Genomic DNA, 15,324 nt, shown 5'->3' with positions numbered 1-15,324 from the left:
TAACAAGCCTGCAAGTTAGCACGGCTTAGATGCATTCTGATGTACTACACCACTGACAATGCTATGCCAGAAAAAGCGCGCATCTAATTCAAATAGCTTATTTTTAAAAATTGCAGAAAGTCTTAGGTGAAACACCCTGTATATATACGTACAGGGACTCTGTCCCATATGACTTGAAAAGTAAGCTAACCCGACCTTGTGTGGGGTTACAATCTCAATACCACTGGATAACCACTGGTTTTCTGATTAGTTCAAGTTACCCGACCAGGCTCTCGGTTTTGTTGGGGGTGAGATGTTTGGCAAAACATTCATGTCTTCGACTGAAACCTTTGCAGGAAGACCAGCTCAGATAAGCGTCTCTTACGGCAACGCTCATGATATTGTTTGTTGCTTTAATATTTGGTATATATATTTATATTTTATTTTTGACGAGGTTGCTTGCCCCTCGTGGTTGCTGCTTCTCGCATGTCAGCAACGAATGAAACACGGACAGGATACTTGTAACGCGAATACAAGAGTACAAAAAATATGAGCTGCTGGAGAAGAAATGCAGGCGGGGTAACACTTCCAAGAAGTAGTCTTCGGCCATCCATGTGAAAACCAAGTGCTCTAGTACTCAGACTCCCTCATATAAAATCTTCTCGTTTTGCTGTTCCCGTTTCAGCTGTCTTGTTCGCGTTTCATATTTTCTTCACCGTGCATACTAACCTTCACTGTGAATTCGCACCCCTGTTTTCGCCTCTCTTGTTTTCACAGTTCTCTTCATTTTTCGCAGTTTTATGCGAAACAATTGGGAATGATGAGCTCACACATGATGGCGAGGCCCCTTGTGCGCATATCCAAGTGCTGGAAGAGAGTGTAATAACAGAAGAGATCTTCCACACGATCTAAAGGTAGTGAGTTACTTGGGCCAACGAGTTTCTTTGTGCACTGCACTTAGCGCCTCTATCAAACAACCAATATAACCTAATCGACACTGACCGGAGGAAACAAGTTAAAGGAATTATAACAGCTGTTACCACGCACCTGAGTGAAGCCGAGTGGCTAAAAAAGAAATCTTCCTCATTGTGGATGGACCAGCGCGGGACGAGAAACGACAAAAGAAGAACACACGCACAAACGAGCGCTGGTGTGAGCGGTCAAAGGCTTTTCCAAAGGCTTTTCCAAAGCCTTTGACCGGCTGAAGCCTCTTGCACAGACTGGGCCTCCCGTCCACAGTACAAAGGGCAAAACGCTTGTCTAGAACACGTTCTGGGCGTGTTTCAGGCTGAACACGCGATATATAGCGATAACATTTGGTTAAAAATGGTCTGGATGTAAGCATGTGCATTTAAACTCGTAGGATTTCATCGTCATTTTTTGCCTTCCTGCTCGCAGCGGCTTTAGGAGCTGCTGAATACACGAGTCGGTCGTTCTAGACATCTGTTTTGCCCTCTGTACATTCGCGTACTGTTGCAGGCGTGCACTTGTCCTAAGGGTACAAGACATCTGGGCTCCGCCAGTACTGAGTCCGCGACCGCAGTACTGCCCGCCTGATGCCGGTATCATATTTGAGGCGACGCACTGAGTGTGGAACTAGACTGCGCAATAGTTTCTTTACTAGCTGCTGATCTTTCGGGAAAGAGCAAAAGTTGCTCATGCGACGCTTCTCAGCGCCACACTAACGGATACACCTGCCGTATTTGGCATCTTTGGACATTTGATCTCGTCCGCAGCGATTGACAGGACAGCCGCAAATGTTCGCTTTTGCAACTACCGTATTTACTCGCATATAGGTGGACCCCGAATATAAGTCGGCCCCTATACATTGGGCTCACTGAGAAATAAAAAAATTATTTGAATATAAGTCGACCCATTGAACTAGCCATTTTGCTAGACTTTAACTGACGCAAATTTTTCATTTTTAATATATGTGTTAAGCGTGACGGCTTCGATATACATGCAGGAGCTTTTGTTTTAATCACGACCCTTCTATAAACTATAATACTTTGGCTTTGGTACCTATTTAAACGCCAAAACATACTGCTTCCTAAGCTGTCTACCACGATAAGACCACAGAAATGAGTGAAAGAGCAATGCGGGTGCACACAGCAATTCGCTGTGTATGGAGCAATTCGCTGTGCACAAGAATGATGATGATGATGACTGCGACTTCGGGCGCCATCCATGGACGGCACTTGGAAGCTCCTGCGCGCCTACGTGGCTTCCGCGAACAAGCGCACCGTTGCTCGCAGCCGTAGCTGATCACAGAGGACACGGCGCGTGCATTTAGAAGGGTATTCCCGCTTGGGTCATGGAAAGTTCGGGTGCGGCGCTTACAAGGATTTATTTTTTTTAACATTTCCTTCGGGAAAACAGGGAGCGGCCCATACACGGGCGCGGGCCCTTACACGCATTTATACGGCAGTTCCGAACGTTTTTATTAGACTTGCGAACACTAATTTTTTTCTTTATTTTTTACGTGTATGTACTGCGACCATACAAAGTACAAAGTATAGTACCAGTGTAGCTGGCGCTGCTTGAAACGTCGGGCGTGACAACAGAACTCCATTAGCTCGCTACTTTTGCTCTCTTTGGTCACGTATATAGGTCGAGGTTCTGTGGTCACGAATATAGGTGGATAACTGATTATGGGCAACATTTCTGAAGAAAAAAAGTCGACCTATATGCGAGTAAATACGGTACTATGCTCCGAGAACACTCGGCAGTAATAACGATGACGATGGCGAAGTGCAGGTCATAAGCCGTGGGTTGAAATTGGGAGCCGATCAATATTGCGCCTCAATATTTGTGTGGCTCTCTTGTCTTTGATCGTTAGACAGAAAGATGCAGCTCGAAATGAAGCCAGGGCTCGCGCCTGTGCGGACAAAATGAACTAAGTGCAGCTCTCGAATTTGTGCGAAGGTAAAATAGCGAAACAGTACTTAGAGATCTCATGATTCTAGAGTTACTGCAGCCACGTAACTGCATTATGTAAAACAAAGTAGAGCAAATGATTTCAGCCATCACATTGTGTTAGCACTACAGAGTCGTGATAATACGATGATTTTAGTTATAGATCAGAGCGAAACCTAACGTGTGCGTTCCCTCTACATTACATAAAGGCAAACGGTGGCCCATAACCGCCACTGGTTGCCGTTTCATGGCTCTTTGTGCCCCTAATCGTTGAGTTTCTTGAACCGAGAGCAGGTCACGTTTTTCAGCCCACACAAGTAAAACCGAGCTTGAAAACCACTTTTCAGAGCCGTCACGAATGTGGCGTGTCATGACATCGCCATCTTAGCTCTCTTTACTGTGAAGCTCCATTTCACCCTTTTTCTTTCGTTTATCTGGCGCCCGACGCGCAGCACTATACCTGCGCATTCAAACACAGCGCGAAACCCGACAAAAAGGAGGAACTATGTTTGATTTATTGCTTTGTGAAAACGTTGCGACGTCGGCGAAGGATGAACGCATTTGAAAGGGAGAGAGAAAGTGACGCGACGAAATGACGTTTCGTGGCGTCTCCCTGGGCGACTATTTGGCGACTGGTGAGCAAGTCGACTTTACGGACGTCTTTCGCAGTGAGTAAACGGCGACGTGGGAGTTTATTTAGGCGGGTGTGCCGCGCCTCTTGCGGCCATTGGCCATTTTTCACATTGTTTGCGCGTTTGCTCCCGTTTAAGATAGAAAAACAAGTTTTAGCTCATTAGAAAAGTAAATGTCATTACGTTTCGTCGGTATGGGTTCTTAGTAGCAATAACTCTTGGTACGAGTAGATGAGCAACGTACTACCTAAAACAATACTCTTGTTCGATTTGCCTGCTTGCGCGCATGCAGCATTTCGGAAAAAAAGAACTAGTGCGTAAAAAATACTGCTGCTGACGTCAAGAACGGAAAAGTGGCTTATAACGCCCTATAGCTGAACACCATCAAAGCACGGGCCAGTTGGATTCCTCGTGCATACTTCAAAAAGAAATATCTTTGTCTACACGCCTGCTCAAGGAGTCCCATCACATTCAAACGACAAGCGAAGCGATAAACAGGGCGCGGGGCAAACTACCCGAGATATACAAGGTGCTTCACGTAACTTGAACCAAGAATTTAAAAAAAGTGGCTCACCGGAGCTGGGTGAAACCAAATGCATATTGTTTCCTGTCGTGTGGCGCACCTCACAGTGTTATTTAAATTCCGCTTAATTAGTTAATTCACTTATATTTATTATGTAAAAATTTTAACATTCACTTTAGAGTCTGTTGCGTTTCGTTAAGTTGTAGAGAGGGTTACGAAACAACCGATCGAGTTTTTTGTAGCGACATATATTCTACGTCGTCCTTTTTTACAACATTTAAAGAAAGCCCCCGAAATATGAAAAAACCACGTGATTGCGCTCTTGCGCACCGTAATGTAGCGCTGCCAGGCATGTCCTTAGTGAACGAAGCGTGCGCGCTCACCGTCTCGAAGTGAGCGACCGACGCCGCTGTGAGCATAGTGTTGAAAAGTCTGTCAGCATATTCTTCCTGAGCATGAAATGCACATGCCATGATCTGCGATAAGTGATAAGCAGGCCATCGACAGCCAATTCAGACAGAGCTTCTACTGAGCGGAAAGCGCGCACCGTGGTCTGCGATAAGTGATACGCAGGCCACCGACAGCCAATTCAGACAGAGCTTCTACTGAGCGGAAAGCGCGCACCGTGGTCTGCGATAAGTGATACGCAGACCACCGACAGCCAATTTAGACAGAGCTTCTACTCAGCGGAAAGCGCGCACCGTGGTCTGCGATAAGTGATACGCAGGCCATCGACAGCCAATTCAGACAGAGCTTCTACTGAGCGGAAAGCGCGCACCGGTCTGCGGTAAGTGATACGCAGGCCATCGACAGCCAATTCAGACAGAGCTTCTACTGAGCGGAAAGCGCGCACCGGTCTGCGGTAAGTGATACGCAGGCCATCGACAGCCAATTCAGACAGAGCTTCTACTGAGCGGAAAGCGCGCACCGGTCTGCGATAAGTGATACGCAGGCCATCGACAGCCAATTCAGACAGAGCTTCTACTGAGCGGAAAGCGCGCACCGGTCTGCGGTAAGTGATACGCAGGCCATCGACAGCCAATTCAGACAGAGCTTCTACTGAGCGGAAAGCGCGCACCGGTCTGCGATAAGTGATACGCAGGCCATCGACAGCCAATTCAGACAGAGCTTCTACTGAGCGGAAAGCGCGCACCGGTCTGCGATAAGTGATACGCAGGCCATCTACAGCCAATTCAGACAGAGCTTCTATTTTGCCGTCACATAGACAAAACAAGAAAAGAATGGAAAGCAGCGAAATAGCTTATTTCAAGGTAGCCTCCGTTTTTTTTTTTTTATCATTTAGTAGCCCTTCGAACCGAGCGGCGGCCCCTCGGTCAGCACGCACGCTTCGTTCGTTCAAAACGCGGTTGGGAGCGCTGGAACATGGTAGCGCATGAGTGCGGTCACGTGGTTTTTTTTTTCATATTTCGCGGGCTTTCTTTAAATGCCGGAAAAAATGTCCACGCAGAAGATACGTTGCTGCAAAAAACTGCATCGGTTCTTACTTAGCCCCCTCTACAACTTATGGTAACGCATGTGACCCTAAAGTGAATAATCAGAAATTAAATCATTAATCTTAGCTAATTAGCCTATTAAGAAGAATTTAAAAATACTCTGAGGTTCATGTTCTACACACTACATTTTTCCTACATAAGCGACAGACAATCTGTGAAGTTTTTTTTTCGAAATGAGCCAGATCCACCAAAACAGAAACTTAGAACAAGGCCATAATTTCTTGTCTGAAAGGAATGCGCTGCTATTCAACCTAGTACCCCACAAGTTTTATGGGGCAGATAGAGCAGTCGAACAGCATTAATCGCCAAAAATTTACGTGCATAGTTTGGCCTATACAACAATGGAAACATTGGATTTGGCTCATATCGAAGTGAAGCATTAGATTCAACCCAGCTTTCTCCTCGAAACTTTATTATTACAGCAGTATGTTTCAGGATACATTCAAAGCAATATGGAAAAATGCTTGTGCTGTGACTTCAGCAGAAAAAAAAAACTTGCAAGTATGCGTCACCCACTTTACACACATACATGGATAGCAGGCCTGTCTTCCTGGCAGCATAAGCAGCCTTCTTCGCAATCTTCCATGGGCTCATTTTCTTGACAGCGACGTAAGGCAGCCTCAAAATACGCAAGTTCTTCGTTTTCTTTCCATGACACACCAAAGTGAGAGAGAGAGAGACTCTTTAATGAAGAGCAGAGAATTTAGCCGGCGCTTAAAAATCGCTGGCATGCTACTCTGCGTAGGGAGGGGAATTTGGGAGATAAAGACAGAAGGAGAGCAGAGTGGAAGAGGTAAAAAAAGGTAAAGTGAGTCACCAGAAGGTTGGTCACATCTCACCTTCAGTTCGTTGAGGTGGTGTGCATACAGCTCGCACTCTTTCGGTTTTGTACAAGGGTCTTTCCCCTCTTTAGGACCGATACAAAATTAGACACCGAAACCCTGTAGTGGGGTTCGGCTCTGATTTGAGGGCTTCGGCCTGTCACATTTCTCTGAATGTAAAAAACCTTCGTTTCAGTAATCTTGAAAGGCAGGTTGGACGTTGATCTCATTACTTCCGTACAGTACGCCTTCCAGGGAACGTTCACCAACCTCTTCATACCCGTCGCAATCCATGCGGAACTAAGTCCGTCAAAGCAAAAGTCTTGAAAAAACAAAGGAGCTCGCGAAACAGACCACGCAGTCCGCGCTATCACGCACGAGCACCGCCGGAACGAGCCTACAAGGAGGCTGCCATGTTGGCTGAATCACGTGGTCTCTGGGTGAGTCTCCTATTGGTTGAACGGATTTGGCTCATTTCGATCCACGCAGTGGAAGGATTTGGCTCGTTTTCGATTTGAAACGTGATCTGCGGGCTAGCTCAGTTGGTGTGATTTGACCCATTTTGTTCTGATCTGTATTTTAAAGGAAAGTTGACTGGCTTAGCTTGCCACTACAGTTGGCGTTGCGTTACTTTCGGTTTGTGGATTTGGCTCATTTCGAAAAAAAAAAACTCCTCATTTGTCTCACCTGCTGTCCAACACGACAAGAGTCGCTTCTGCAGCACACAACACCGACGCATCCTACGCCCACAATCACGTGCAAATGACAGTGCAGACGACGGTCGAAAAAAAAACAAACCTCGAAACCTTTTTCAATAAATTGCATCTTCATATATGTTTTAAAACAGTGGCGTTGAAGCGTAACATAATTATTTACCAATAAAAAGTTTGTGTGCTTTAATATAAGAACATTTATTTTCACGTTTGCGTTCTCTGGCGTTCGGTGAGAATACCCACTGATCTCCACTAGGTGGAGATCAGTAAGAAGGACATCATCATCACCAGACGCTTGTGTAGTCGTGACGTACTTCCTGAGGCCAGCTTCTTCCGAGTGTCCTCCATTTTTTCTTTCTCTGTGGTCTGTGGTGCAGCGTTCTGTTCTGGTCTTGACCACGCGTTATCGTTGGACGATCGGAACCGACCGCCTCGTTCTCATCTTACCGGAAATATTCCGCGGAAAAGAGCTTCTACCTCTCGCAGGAGCACCTTTACCGTCGTGGGCTTTCGTCTGGCTGGCACAGTGAGTATTGCTTACTTATGGCGAGCTCAATTTTGTGCCCATGGTGTCCACGGAGCAATGCAATCCAGGAGAAATGCAAAAGTTACAGCTGCGTACCTGAAAGGTACGACGAGTGACCAGTTTGCTGGATCGCGAAGTGATTAATGCGGGGATGACGTCGCGTTTGCTGGAGCGACCATCTGAAGAGTTACAACGGGATCCTTTGCGGTTTGAGACACGTGTAGGCCTAGACTGAGGGACTTTGAGGTTTGAGACACGTGTAGGCCTAGACTCAGGGACTTTGAGGTTTGAGACACGTGTAGGCCTAGACTCAGGGACTTTGAGGCGTACCGCATTTTCAAGCAGTCTTCTGAAAGCATTCAACGCCCGCTTGACCCTTTACAAGTTCGTGATGAATTTTAGTGGTTTGGTTTGGTTTGGTTTATTGGGGTTTAACGTCCCAAAGCAATTCAGGCTATGAGAGACGCCGTAGTGAAGCGCTCCGGTAATTTCGAATATCTGGAGTTCTTTAACGTGCAGTGATATCGCACAGTACGCGGGGCTCTAGAATGTAATTTTGAAGGCGGTGGGGACGACCCGTTCGTAGAATTTGCCTCAGCAAGACGTTAAGGAAAATGGGCGTAGTGCAGCCACTGTAGGCTTCCTGCCTGGTTTGGGAATGGTGATTAATGTCAGCGTGTCGTCAACCCTGGGGCACTACTCCGTTGTTCCACAGGTCAATGTTGAGGTAATCCGTAATATGAACCCAACTGAAGTTGCGAATGATTGCATTCGTTATCTTGTCTGCTCCGGGTTCAGTGTTTCGCTGCGGGGCGTGAACTGCCGCTCGTACCTTTGCCACTGTAATAGGGGCGCCCAGCGAGGGGTTGCTGTGACTGGTGTAACGAAGTGTACAGGGAGGGATGACAGTGTCGCCTACATAGAGCGTCCACAGAGCTACCTTCCGCGCCTCTTCCGTGCCAGGGAATTGATTTGAAAGTGTTTGAAGCGTTCGGTTTGTAGCCGTTTTGGTTTTATCGGGTTCAGTCATACTACGGAGGATTGTTCACGTCTGGGCGGTGCAGAGAATGCCCTTCGGGAATGAACAGACCTGGGCTCAATTTTGCATTGCCAACTGCGTCGAACATTCTTCGGCTTCCTCCGTGATAGAGGCTATGCGAGGTTTGAGTTTTCTATTGAGACATTAACGTTTCTATCGGTTAATGAGTTTTTCTCTACGTTGCCATAACTGGACGAGATGGCGATCTTATCTGCCGCTGAGCTGTTCGTTGGATCACTTGAGTGTGGGTGGCTGCGTGTGCTTCCCTCAAGTGTTGTTTCCATTCTCTGATGTTGGCGATCCCTCCTTCGAAGGGGGGGTGGGGGGCTTTTTCGTAAAATGTCCCAATTTGTGATTTTAAGGCGGAAGGAAGCCTTTAATGCCTCATCGTTGTAAGCAGAAGTTGTTGAGAGAAATGTCACGCTTTTCAATTGGTCCAAATGGTCGTGACGTCACAGTGCTCGAATTTCAAGCGGGGCCAATTGTACTTTGGCTAGTAATCATGCAACAAATTGAAGGGGTGGTATAGTGATGCTCGAAATAAGTGGGACTGTGTTTAGTTAATTCGTTAATTAACCAATTATCCTAATTCCTTGTCAGTCCAGAAAAATAAACAAACCGAGAAGGAAATTCGTCGAGTTGAGGAATCGCTCCGCATTGCGAGACGAGCACGCTAACCACTCCACCATGTCAGCTCGACGATTTGGAATGAACAAAGGCGCGTCTAGTGAATACGGTGTCTTCGTTCACTCCCATCTCCCTCCCTTCCCTTGCGGCGAGATTCAGGTGTCCACCGAGTTATGCGAGATAGATACATTTCCTTTCCTCAAAAACCAATTTACCGACGCGCAAGGCATAGAGCCGAACGGGCGATGGTATTATGTGGACTCCCTGGCAGCGTTGCACGCTGCCGCGTTCCACTCTTACAGGTGAAGCTTAACATCTTAACAACACATCATTGACACAAGGAGCAACACCGCGCTTAAGGCTTTCGCCTTTTTGGTATCTCCGAGTGTTCTCCTGTGCTTGGGCGTGGAGGTGGCTGTTCTGAGGATATAGTGGTCGCCGCCTAACGCCTCGTCTAGATGTGTCCAGGTGACCTTGTGGACATTCTTCGCAAATGAGAGATACGGTTTGGTGTCTCCACAAACGCTATTGCCGATGCGGGTCAGTGTAGCGAGGTGTGTGGCCAGGCCGGCACCTTCCCTGTATGTTGCTTCTAAGATTGAAGAACCTTGCGGGGTGTCTGTGTCATAGCTCCAAGCCATGTGAGGTGCGTTCATGTCCTCTTCGATAACAAGTTGATTGTTACCCGCTTTCACTGAGCATGCTTGAATGATTTTGTCAAATTGCGCAATGGTCGGTAGAGGTTGGCAATGAAGGTGCGGTTCTTGCCTCTTTTCAAAGGGAGGATCTTGAATATTATGTGTTCAATTTCGGTGACTGTGGTCAAAATGGTTATTGAGGCTATGGGGTTAGCTATATGTACAGCGCAACTCGTGGATAGGCCGGATCGTACCGTATTTTCCGGTGTATAAGACGCGGCTTTTTTTCAAAAATCTTGCTGGTGTGTCCTATACAAGGGTCCGTCTTATATGCGAATTTTTCTTTTTTTTTGCGAGTTTCGAAGTTACTCAGGTTCACGTGCAAGCTTTCTTCACCAAAATATATCTACCAATGATGCGGTTGTAACACGGTTAATACTTCCATACCGGGACCACGGTGTGGAACTTTTTTAGGTGAACATTATCATGAAACGGCGGGGATGACGACTTCCGGGTTCATAAACATGCGGCCGTTTCAGAGTCCCCAAGCAAAAGAAATATGAAATGCCAAAAGGTGGTGACAATCGTGCTTCTCGCCATTGTCAAGACAAGCCGGCTTTTTTTTTTTTTTCACCCTTTGCAACTTTGTTTGCTACATAGTTCGAAGAGAATGTTTCAGAAGCGTTGCCTCCAGAAATGGGCAAACTTTTTGATAGCGCATCCGAAGATTAAAACTTCGAAGGTTTTAAGTAAAAATGTAATGTTGTTATGGACATAAGGAGTGTTCCTTCGTTTTTTTGTTTCTTTTTTTCCAAGAACGTGGGCGGGTATGGCGGGAGTGTTGGCTTTTTCGATTACTTCGCGTTGTTTAATAACCTCTCACAGGTACGGTGCATTTTGGCGATGGTCGCACAAGCATGTTTAATTAACCCTTACTAGCCTAACAGGGTAAATTGGGGTGCGTCTTATACATCAGTGCGTCTTATATACCAACTTTTCCAATTACAGCCTGCATATATGGCGGGTGCGTCTTTTACAAGGGTGCGTCTTATACACCGGAAAATACGGTATATTCGGTAGTATCCTCTCATAGGAGGAGGGTGAGCTCCTGTCTCCTGGATACAGAGACGTCCGGTGGTAGAAGGTGCACGGTGCTGAATGAAAAGTTGTAGTGAGCAAATTTTCTTCGGGAGGGAACGGCAGTTGCACTGCCATGTTTCCAGCTGATGGCGGGTGTTGCGTGAGCTATTAGATGACGCTGGCATCGAGACTGCCATCGTCATCGCTGACATCATTAGCGCTGTTCGTGCGTCTGCAGGGTTTGACACGAGAGTTATCCGAGCTGTTTTCTCGCTTGTTGGACTCACGTGTCGGTCGCTTGAACCCGCGCTTCAACTGCGTGCACCCGCGAGCTAGGTGCCTTAATAGCCGCGTATATGCTGGCAAGGGTAATGGTTTCAGGGGGTGGTGCCTCCGGCTGGGGTGTGCGGGGTGGGAAACCTGCACTGGTCGTGCGAGTGGTCTATGGGGAGTTTGTGATGTTGGTTGCTGGGGTTGCCTTTCTTGGGGCTGGAGGCACCGTGTGAGGTCCTCAACCTATTCTTTAAATTGTTTGTTTTCCTATTCTGGCTGGGATTGGGAGGACTAGAATTTAAGCGGTGGGAGGAACCCAAGGTTGGCCAGCTCACCTGATCGTTAATTTTTGAGGGTGGCTACGGCGATGGTTTCTTCTGTGCTTTTTGATCTTCTTGAGGGCGTTGGGTTGGTGGGAGCCTGTATTATGCTCCTCCTGACAGTTGCGGCCTTTCGAGCGGGACCAGGATCGAGACCTTGACCTGGATGGGGAGGAGCTGTCCTGGTTCGAGCTGAACCGTCGAACGCGGTGGTTCGGTTGCCCGTTTCTCCTGCTGAGGCGTGGGGGGTGTTCTGTACGGCCGTCTGTTTCTTTTCCCGTGTCACTTGGAGGAGGGGTTCGGTGAGAGTCCGGTCGGAGTCGTTTTCGGCTTTCTCGTGCTCTAATGACGTACCAATTCACCGCAGGCTGCACATCGCGGGGAGCGGGTGTGCGGTTCTTCCGGGTCGCGGACGCCACAAATGTGACATATCTGTATTTTGGGCGTTGGGCATACGTCCGAGTGGTGGCCGAGGCTATGGCACACCTGGCAGGCTTAAAGCGCGGGTTTGTAGGAAAAGCACGTCTTTTCGCCACCGTAGTAATAAACCCAGGAGGGGGGGTGGGGGCGAGCTGAATGTTATCACCGCAGTTTACGAATTGCCGAGCATGCGGGCTTGGATTTCTACTTCCTGAGTGCGAACTCGTAGGTCAGCCATTAGTTCTTCGGGTCGGGTGTTGGGATCAATGCTGTGTATTACCCCTCGCGAAACTCCGTCCACGGCTGTCACGCAGATGTTCACCAGGTAGTTCACGCCGGCTAGCGTGATTAGAATGGTTTTGCGCAGTATATATCTCTGCAACCGCTTCGACGGGAATGCTGAGAATAATGATGTTAGAGACTGGATGGAGGCGTACCACGTACTTTGAGTCTTCAGTGGTTCCGCCGCAAGCCTGGGACACCGCCCTGTTCACTTGGTGGTTTATGTAGTTCTTGACCTGGAGACCGTTCGTGGATGTGTTGAAGAACCCCAGTTGTTCTTCTCCGGAGCTTGATCATGGAAGACAGTTGGGCTAGTTGGTGTGAATTCGTTAGTGACTGCGACATTGCAACTAGCGTGGAAAGCACAAGGACAGCGACAAAAGGAACTGTCCCGTCGGTTCCTTTTGTCGCTGTCCTGCTTTCCACGCTAGTTGCAATGTCACAGTCTCCGGAGCTGCACATCGTTTGTGGCAGTGAGGCGTGTTCTTCCATGAACAGTTGGAGCCTGGCTAGGAATATGTGTTGGAATAACGTTCCTACACATAACGTGAGCGAGATGGGTCGCAATTTAGGCATGGCTGCTTGGCCGGTTTGAGCATCACGGTGATATCGGCATGGCGCCACTCTTGTGGTAGTGTGCCCTCCTGCCAGTGGTGTACGACGTCACTTATTGCATCGACCTGTCGTCGATACAATAAGTGAAGTCGTTACCGGTCGTCGATGCCGCCCGCCCCCAGTGCGGTGTTGCGGGCTGTCCGGTGGAGGTTGTGGAGTTTTCATTGGGGAAATAAATGCGTTTGCCCCGTTTAACCGCGGCCACGGTGTATTACACCGTGACCGCGGCTAACCCAGTTCAAAGCTTCCCGGACCCCACCCCGCGACCGCGTGCGTTACCTAGCGCATGGGATGTGCAGACTACGGCGAGCCTTGATCTGAGGGAACAAAGGAGCGACATTCTGGCTGACTCAAATAGGCATTTATTGCTACAACAACAATAACACATCTAGAAAGGAAATACGGTAAGGAATCGAGGACGTCCGACTCACCAGCACAGTCACGAGCGAATGTTCGCCCACGCTAGAGCAGGGGAGACACTCCGGCCGGACGGGACGAGTTGCGGGAGAACGTTCTTCCCCAGAAAGCCTCTCCCCGCCGGCGGAGAGCTGTGCTTCGCGCCCGAACGTCAGCACGCGTCCAAGTTCCCGAGCCGAAGAAAACCGTCCACCCCCTCCCCGCGCAGGAATAACGCCAGATCCCCACAAGCTGTGCTACGATTTCTTGCTCGGTTATGTCTCTGTCTAAATTCACCAGTTCCTCACCTGGATAATCTTTGTAGGCGGTGGGGGCTATGGAGCCCTGAACTAAGGGCTCCACCCTCTGACTGCTATATAACCGACGACGGCAAGGTTAACTAGGACATTTAAAGACTACTCACGTGCTCTGGATGCGAAAACATGCATGCGGAGATTTTGGCTGCCGCGGTGGCGTACTACTGTAATGCAGTAGCCAGCGAAGGTGATCTGTTCGCGCCGCCCGAATGGAAGACGACGATACCCAAACTCAGCTCGAGGCACAGGCGTTTTAGCGCGCTGGGGGTTGCGCTGCAGTGATGGCGCCGTACTGAAGTGAAGTGGCCAGTAAAGCTTGATTTGTTTGCTCCGGGATAGGTTTGATACAGACTTCGGAAGAAATTTCATTTTCTTTTTTTTCTGGATATTTGTGCTGCCGATGACATCATGAGGTCACGTGGGAGGTTTCGGTTCGTTTCTCGTGGACGGTCGGCAAACGCCGGATTTTATGACTGATGGCGGTATAATGCTTTCGCATCAATAAGTCAGCCAGATTCCGGAGCTCTCCAGTACTGCACCTCATTGTCATTTCATCGTTCCCTCTTTCATCAATTTCCCTCAAAATAGTGGTTTTTCGCGGCGCGGTTGAAACGGCCACCGAGATTGAGACAGTTTCTGCGCCTTTCCTTTCCTATACGAACAGCGATCCGAGCATGACGCTTCGCCTCGGCTATATCCATGGTCTTCCCGCGACGCCACTGACGTGCCGCGTTACCGATCGCAGTTATATCATCACTGCGGCGGCCGCTATTGCCGTTAACTGTGATTTCGATGGTTGTGAAAAGAAACCGCTCGTGGTCGCAGTTAAGCAGAAGCCCTCAGGTTGGGCGTGCTCAGCTGTTAGGCGCTCGACTACTGAACCAGAGTACCTTGGTTCGAACCTGGCCGTGGCGGCCGCGTTTCGATGCAGGCGGAACGCTGACCGTACGCTGTGTGGTGGCAGTGCCCATTAAAGAACCCTAGGTTGTTAAAATTTTTACCGAGTCCTCCAGTACGGCAGCTCTTTCTTTCTTGTGATGTATTTTAGATTTGCTTCACTACATATATATACTATTCTCCATTTCAGTGTTTTCGTGATGATTACTGCTAAAATGCTAACAATTAATTTCGGATATCAGAACTACTTTTTATCGCATACTTATTTTTCTTCGTGTTCATTACATTTTTATTTGTATCTTTTGTACCAGTGTGTTTGTCATCAACAGATGTCAACTTGAAATTTGGAATCCCTTCTCGTGAATTTTGTGCGAAATTTTACTGATGTTTACTCTGTATTCTCTTAGCCCCTCCGTTTCTAATGTACTGTGCGTACCTTGAGGGTAAGTTAAATGAAATGAAATTCATCCGTGCCCGTGGCACACTTCTTGCGACCTTCGCGACAGCGCAAAATTTGCAAAAACGCAAGTATAACTATTGTTCAGTACTGTTCAGTTACTAGTCCTACTCAGCACTTTTTAGTTGCTAGTCACTTGGTGGTTAAGTTGTTGTCGGACGTCTGACTTCTCGTGTTCCATGTCTCGCGGAGGACTGTGTTGCTGTGAAGTACCAACTGGGTCATACTGCAGTTATGTTATACCACAGAGAGTAGGAATAGTCACAATTAGCAGAGAACACTACTACGACTAACCTGCAGCTAATGAACATTTCTGCTCCCGGTGCCTGAAGTTTCAGC

General features: G+C 48.0%; 1 protein-coding gene across 2 annotated transcripts in view; it reads left to right on the top strand.

Moving 5' to 3' along the window:
• The first annotated feature begins 7,438 nt into the window (after window positions 1-7,438).
• Window positions 7,439-15,324, top strand: part of LOC149349685 (importin-7-like) — a 44,220-nt gene continuing 36,334 nt past the window's right edge. For both annotated transcript variants that reach the window (XR_016289419.1, XM_089576818.1), the window contains exon 1: window positions 7,439-7,624. The gene's annotated coding sequence lies outside the window, so the exon portion shown is untranslated. The remainder of the gene's footprint in view (window positions 7,625-15,324) is intronic.

Source organism: Amblyomma mixtum, chromosome 3 (assembly GCF_055824585.1).
Source record: "Amblyomma mixtum isolate Tamu chromosome 3, ASM5582458v1, whole genome shotgun sequence".
Lineage (NCBI taxonomy): Eukaryota > Metazoa > Arthropoda > Arachnida > Ixodida > Ixodidae > Amblyomma > Amblyomma mixtum.
Note: the sequence above shows the minus strand (reverse complement) of the source record. Positions and strands in the feature narration are given on the sequence as shown.